This window comes from Nomia melanderi, unplaced genomic scaffold (assembly GCF_051020985.1).
Source record: "Nomia melanderi isolate GNS246 unplaced genomic scaffold, iyNomMela1 scaffold0560, whole genome shotgun sequence".
Lineage (NCBI taxonomy): Eukaryota > Metazoa > Arthropoda > Insecta > Hymenoptera > Halictidae > Nomia > Nomia melanderi.
Window position 1 is genome coordinate 15,001 of NW_027475674.1, and position 7,500 is coordinate 22,500.

The 7,500-nt window shown below is 49.7% G+C and overlaps 1 non-coding gene across 1 annotated transcript; it reads right to left on the reverse strand.

Moving 5' to 3' along the window:
* Window positions 1-1,582: 1,582 nt before the first annotated feature.
* LOC143176448 (5.8S ribosomal RNA) lies at window positions 1,583-1,737 on the reverse strand. Its single transcript, XR_013000995.1, has one exon. It is a non-coding gene; the product is annotated as a 5.8S ribosomal RNA (ribosomal RNA).
* Window positions 1,738-7,500: the final 5,763 nt, after the last annotated feature.

Consider the following 7,500-nt stretch of genomic DNA (forward strand, 5'->3'; position numbering starts at 1 on the left):
ACGCTTTCGCACAAAGTCGGCGGCGGTTATATATTTATATCATTATATTCCGGCGGACGGGACGCGACGTTCGAAAGCCTCGCCAAAGAGGAGCTCCTGCCTCTTCCTCTCTCTTTTCTACGAGAAAAGATAAACGTATTTTACGGGGATACGGAAACGTTACCACGTGGTGTCACACACGATCGTCCGTCTCTTCTCTATAGCAGAAACCGATAAAAATACACCTCCCGAAAGAGAGTATATGGTGATTCTTTTTATATATATATATTTCGAAATACAACTGAACGTGGCGGAAGCGCACGGTGGTGGTCCAGCGAGGACACGCGACGACGGGGAATAAGAACTATTCGACCCGTTACGAATACGCATGCTCGTCCCGCACGATTTTAACACACACCGTGTTTTTCTCCAGTCGTCAAAGCGTTCGTGCGTCGAATTCGAAAAATAAAAAAAAAAGAAAAACACCTTTTCTCTCTCTCGGGGTAAAAGAGTCGATGTGTATTGTGTATAAAGGTTCTGCGAGAAGTCTCGTTTTGACGTGTGTTCCGCCGATAACGACGATCCTCCGAAACGGGGATACAGAAACGTTACACCTCACAACACGATCTCCGTCTCTTCTCTATAGCAGAAACCGATAAAAATACACCTCCCGAAAGAGAGTATATGGTGATTCTTTTTATATATATATATTTCGAAATTCAACTGAACGTGGCGGAAGCGCACGGTGGTGGTCCAGCGAGGACACGCGACGACGGGGAATAAGAACTATTCGACCCGTTACGAATACGCATGCTCGTCCCGCACGATTTTAACACACACCGTGTTTTTCTCCAGTCGTCAAAGCGTTCGTGCGTCGAATTCGAAAAATAAAAAAAAGAAATACACCTTTTCTCTCTCTCGGGGTAAAAAGAGTCGATGTGTATTGTGTATAAAGGTTCTGCTGCGAGAAGTCTCGTTTTGCCGTGTGTTTCGGTAACGACGATCCTCCGAAACGTACATCTCATTCGTAAGAGAGGAAGAAAACAATCTCCCTGGGGCCAGTCGGTAATATACCGACATACGACGTGTCGTGCACATCCGTCTCACGCACGGTATACAAAATATGAATAAAACGTGTGTAGTCTCTCTCTCTCGACTTCTTAATATTTTCTTTCACCTCTGACGCATCATTTCAGGTGACGTCGGGAGCGCGGGAAAAAAAATTTTTCTAAACACACGAAACCGTTCATCTCACGAACAGCCGAAAAAGTTGTCGCTCAGATCCATATCGCAGTGGAGCGGTATCCGCGGGCGGTCGTAATTGAACGACGCACGACGCCGCGAACACTCACGCGAGTCCATACAAACGATTCCGATCGTTTTGCAACAACTAGAACGTACACTGTCCGTGAAATTCACAGAATTTTCGCGTGTCCGCGACAAACGCCGACGAGACACCCATCGTTCGCTCGTACGTAGCATCCTTCTCTTAACCCGACTCAGAGACGTTCTTTGCGCCCTTCGGTAAAAAAACGTTCGATCCGAAGAGGTGAACGACGGCGGGGATTTGACAGAGCTACGCAAGCAGTGTATGGTACGTAAACGACCCTCAGCCAGGCGTGGTCCAGGAATTGTATCCGTGGACCGCAATGTGCGTTCGAAATGTCGATGTTCATGTGTCCTGCAGTTCACACGTTGACGCGCAATTAGCTGCGTTCTTCATCGACCCACGAGCCAAGTGATCCACCGTTCAGGGTAATCGTATAAATTTTATATTTCACATATATAATTTTATTCTCACTTGTTCGACCTAATATCTCTCTTCTTTCAAAGAGAAGATAAAAGTTGATACCTGAATCTCCGACCAGCGCGCGAAGGAGATTCAGGCGTCGCCTTGGAGACGACACCGAAGCCTTTCGAGACGAAAAACGTTCAAGTAATATGTATATATTTCTCGACGTTCCGGGCGTATAGTGCATTCAAAAACCCGCGAAAGACGCAGAAGACTCGCACGCGTGGAAACGACGGGGATATATTTTGTATCCTACCCGATACTGAATCCATCGCGTGCAGTCGACCCTCGCGTTCTTCCGATCAGACGCATCTATTGTTGCGCGCATGTTTTCGCGTCGCATCGCGCGAAACGTTGCACGAATCGTACCGATCGATCGATTGAAAGCAAATAATGAAAAAAGACTTCACAGCTGGCTCTTTGCCGGTCATTCGTCCCATGTTATCTCTTGCCGCGAAATTGGCGCGCAAGAGTTGGGTGTCAGACGCGCGGCTTTAAAACGAGCTTCACGGCCGGTCCCTTCGTTACCGCTTTCGTTCTTTCTCTCGGAACGACCATGAACGAACACGACGAGCGACGCTACGGCATACACACGTCCACGGATTCGATTAAAAAAACAGACTTCACAGCTGGCTCTTTGCCGGTCATTCGTCCCATATTATCTCTTGCCGCGAAATTGGCGCGCAAGAGTTGGGTGTCAGACGCACGGCTTTAAAACGAGCTTCACGGCCGGTCCTCTCAATTCCGTGTACGGTACACGCAAGATGCGGGTTCCACTTCCAGACTACCCGGTCCCTTCTCTCTACGAGAATCGATAGTAGAAGAACGGCTCGAAAACGCGTCTCAGAGACTAGGGGAAAAGAAGCGGTATGCGAGCGAAACGAAAACGCATTATGGAAACGTCGCGAAACAATGTTCGACGGTTGCTCGGTTCCAATCGTGCGGCCGTTTCAATTTCTCGTGCGCTTCACCGTCCCTCCGTAACTCTGGCCGATCGCGTATACCGAAGAGCCGACACGCGCAAAAACCACAGGCATTGTATACTGTGTATATATATATATATATGTTACAGTCACAGCCTTCGCGCGTTTTACTCTCCGACGCGGGGTTTCCACGACGAAAGAGAGACAGTTTCGTGGCGGGTGACTCGGCCGAATCGCTACGACGGGTATTTCTATTATAGAACGAATCATCGCCACCCTTTACCAGTGCCCGACGAAGGAATCACAAGGTCATCTGGAGTTTACAATGCCAGCGACGGTAATTCCAACGAAGACCCGATAAGTCAACTCATCGTTCTATTTCTCCCCGTACAGAAAAGCGAATCGACGCTAATGCACCTCGCGCAAGCACGAACGTTCTCTTCGCGTGGATCGTCCCATCGTCCAAAGATGTAAAGACGCATTGGAGATCGTGGTCTCTGGCGGGCTCATTGCACGCCCCACTGCATATCTTTCCTCGAATCGAGAATGATTCGTCCACTAAGGCTGCGAAACTACGCGTCGAGGAAACTAGGGGAAAGAAGCGGGATGCGAGCGAAACGACAATACATTATGGAAACGTCGCGAAACAATGTTCGGCGGTTGCTCGTTTCCTCCTGCGGACGTTTCATTGCTCGGGCGCTTCACGTCCCTCCGTAACCTTCGCGCGATCGCGTGCCCCGGAGAGCCGGCAACCGGTGAACCACAGGCGTATAAACTATAGTCTTCTATAGCAAGCCTTCGGCGGTTACTCTCCGACGCGGGGATTCCACGACGAGAGAGAATTTCGTGGCGGGTGACATCGGTCGAAACGCTACGACGGGTATTTCTATTATAGAACGAATCATCGCCACCCTTTACCAGTGCCCGACGAAGGAATCACAAGGTCATCTGGAGTTTACAATGCCAGCGACGGTAATTCCAACGAAGACCCGATAAGTCAACTCATCGTTCTATTTCTCCCCGTACAGACAAGCGAATCAACGCTATCGCACCTCACGCATGCACGAACGTTCTCTTCGCGTGAATCGTCCCATCGTCGAAAGATATAGCCGCTTGGAGATCGTGGCCCATCAAGTTCTTCCGTAACTCCTGCGCGATCGCGTACCCCGGAGAGCAGGCAACCGGTGAACCACAGGCGTATAAACTATAGTCTTCTATAGCAAGCCTTCGCGTTTACTCTACGACGCGGGGATTCCACGACGAGAGAGATTTTCGTGGCGGGTGACACGGCCGAATCGCTACGACGGGTATTTCTATTATAGAACGAATCATCGCCACCCTTTACCAGTGCCCGACGAAGGAATCACAAGGTCATCTGGAGTTTACAATGCCAGCGACGGTAATTCCAACGAAGACCCGATAAGTCAACTCATCGTTCTATTTCTCCCCGTACAGAAAAGCGAATCGGCGCTATCGCACCTCACGCAAGCAGGAATGATCTCTTCGCGTGGATCGTCCCATCGTCGAAAGATGTAAGACGTACAGAAATCGTGGTCCATCACGATTATTCGTAACTCTCCGAGTCGCGTATCTGAGAGTAGGGCAAACGGAGAACCACAGGCATAAATAATACTATATATTTCTTATATAGTTAGCCTTCGCGTTTTACTCTCCGACATGGGGATTCCACGACGAGAGAGAGTTTCGTGGCGGGTGACTCGGCCGAATCGCTACGACGGGTATTTCTATTATAGAACGAATCATCGCCACCCTTTACCAGTGCCCGACGAAGGAATCACAAGGTCATCTGGAGTTTACAATGCCAGCGACGGTAATTCCAACGAAGACCCGATAAGTCAACTCATCGTTCTATTTCTCCCCGTACAGAAAAGCGAATCGACGCTATCGCACCTCGCGCGAGCACGTAACTACTCTTCGCGTGGATCGTCCCATCGTCGAAAGATGTAAGACGCACGGAAATCGTGGCCCATCAACGTTTTTTTGTAACTCTGCCGATCGCGTATCACAGAGCCGAGACGCACATACCACAGGCGTATAATACCGTTTTCTTTCGTATGGTAAGCCTTCGCGTTTACTCTTCGGCGCGGGGTTTCCACGTCGAGAGAGACTTTCGTGGCGGGTGACATCGGTCGAAACGCTACGACGGGTATTACTATTATAGAACGAATCATCGCCACCCTTTACCAGTGCCCGACGAAGGAATCACAAGGTCATCTGGAGTTTACAATGCCAGCGACGGTAATTCCAACGAAGACCCGATAAGTCAACTCAACGTTCTATTTCTCCCCGTACAGAAAAGCGAATCGACGCTGTTGCACCTCACGCAAGCACGAACGTTCTCTTCGCGTGGATCGTCCCATCGTCGAAAGATGTAAGACGCACGGAAATCGTGGCACATCACGTGTTTTCGGAACTCTGTCGACCGCGTATCTCAGAGACGACGCGCGCGAACCACTGGCATATACTATTATATATCGCGTTTTACCCTCCGACGCGGGGATTCCACGACGAGAGAGAGTTTCGTGAGCGGGTTGACTCGGAAGAAACGCTACGACGGGTATTTCTATTGTAGAACGCATCATCGCCACCCTTTACCAGTGCCCGACGAAGGAATCACAAGGTCATCTGGAGTTTACAATGCCAGCGACGGTAATTCCAACGAAGACCCGATAAGTCAACTCAACGTTCTATTTCTCCCCGTACAGAAAAGCGAATCGACGCAATCGCACCATACGCGTGCACGTAAACAACTCTTCGCGTGGATCGTCCCATCGTCGAGAGACGTAAGTTTTCATAGTATGAATTCGCGTTTTACTCTCCGACGCGGGGATTCCACGACGAGAGAGAGTTTCGTGAGCGGGTTGACTCGGAAGAAACGCTACGACGGGTATTTCTATTATAGAACGAATCATCGCCACCCTTTACCAGTGCCCGACGAAGGAATCACAAGGTCATCTGGAGTTTACAATGCCAGCGACGGTAATTCCAACGAAGACCCGATAAGTCAACTCAACGTTCTATTGCTCCCCGTACAGAAAAGCGAATCGACGCAATCGCACCATACGCGTGCACGTAACAACTCTTCGCGTGGATCGTCCCATCGTCGAGAGACGTAAGTTTCCATACTATGAATTCGCGTTTTACTCTCCGACGCGGGGATTCCACGACGAGAGAGAGTTTCGTGAGCGGGTTGACTCGGAAGAAACGCTACGACGGGTATTTCTATTATAGAACGAATCATCGCCACCCTTTACCAGTGCCCGACGAAGGAATCACAAGGTCATCTGGAGTTTACAATGCCAGCGACGGTAATTCCAACGAAGACCCGATAAGTCAACTCAACGTTCTATTACTCCCCGTACAGAAAAGCGAATCGACGCAATCGCACCATACGCGTGCACGTAACAACTCTTCGCGTGGATCGTCCCATCGTCGAGTAAGTTTCATAGTAAGCCTTCGGCGTTTTACTCTCCGACGCGGGGATTCCACGACGAGAGAGAGAGTTTCGTGAGCGGGTTGACTCGGAAGAAACGCTACGACGGGTATTTCTATTATAGAACGCATCATCGCCACCCTTTACCAGTGCCCGACGAAGGAATCACAAGGTCATCTGGAGTTTACAATGCCAGCGACGGTAATTCCAACGAAGACCCGATAAGTCAACTCAACGTTCTATTTCTCCCCGTACAGAAAAGCGAATCGACGCAATCGCACCATACGCGTACACGTAAACAACTCTTCGCGTGGATCGTCCCATCGTCGAGAGACGTAAGTTTTCATAGTATGAATTCGCGTTTTACTCTCCGACGCGGGGATTCCACGACGAGAGAGAGTTTCGTGAGCGGGTTGACTCGGAAGAAACGCTACGACGGGTATTTCTATTATAGAACGCATCATCGCCACCCTTTACCAGTGCCCGACGAAGGAATCACAAGGTCATCTGGAGTTTACAATGCCAGCGACGGTAATTCCAACGAAGACCCGATAAGTCAACTCAACGTTCTATTTCTCCCCGTACAGAAAAGCGAATCGACGCAATCGCACCATACGCGTGCACGTAAACAACTCTTCGCGTGGATCGTCCCATCGTCGAGAGACGTAAGTTTTCATAGTATGAATTCGCGTTTTACTCTCCGACGCGGGGATTCCACGACGAGAGAGAGTTTCGTGAGCGGGTTGACTCGGAAGAAACGCTACGACGGGTATTTCTATTATAGAACGCATCATCGCCACCCTTTACCAGTGCCCGACGAAGGAATCACAAGGTCATCTGGAGTTTACAATGCCAGCGACGGTAATTCCAACGAAGACCCGATAAGTCAACTCAACGTTCTATTACTCCCCGTACAGAAAAGCGAATCGACGCAATCGCACCATACGCGTGCACGTAACAACTCTTCGCGTGGATCGTCCCATCGTCGAGAGACGTAAGTTTCCATACTATGAATTCGCGTTTTACTCTCCGACGCGGGGATTCCACGACGAGAGAGTGTTTCGTGAGCGGGTTGACTCGGAAGAAACGCTACGACGGGTATTTCTATTATAGAACGCATCATCGCCACCCTTTACCAGTGCCCGACGAAGGAATCACAAGGTCATCTGGAGTTTACAATGCCAGCGACGGTAATTCCAACGAAGACCCGATAAGTCAACTCAACGTTCTATTGCTCCCCGTACAGAAAAGCGAATCGACGCAATCGCACCATACGCGTGCACGTAACAACTCTTCGCGTGGATCGTCCCATCGTCGAGAGACGTAAGTTTCATAAGTAAGCCTTCGGCGTT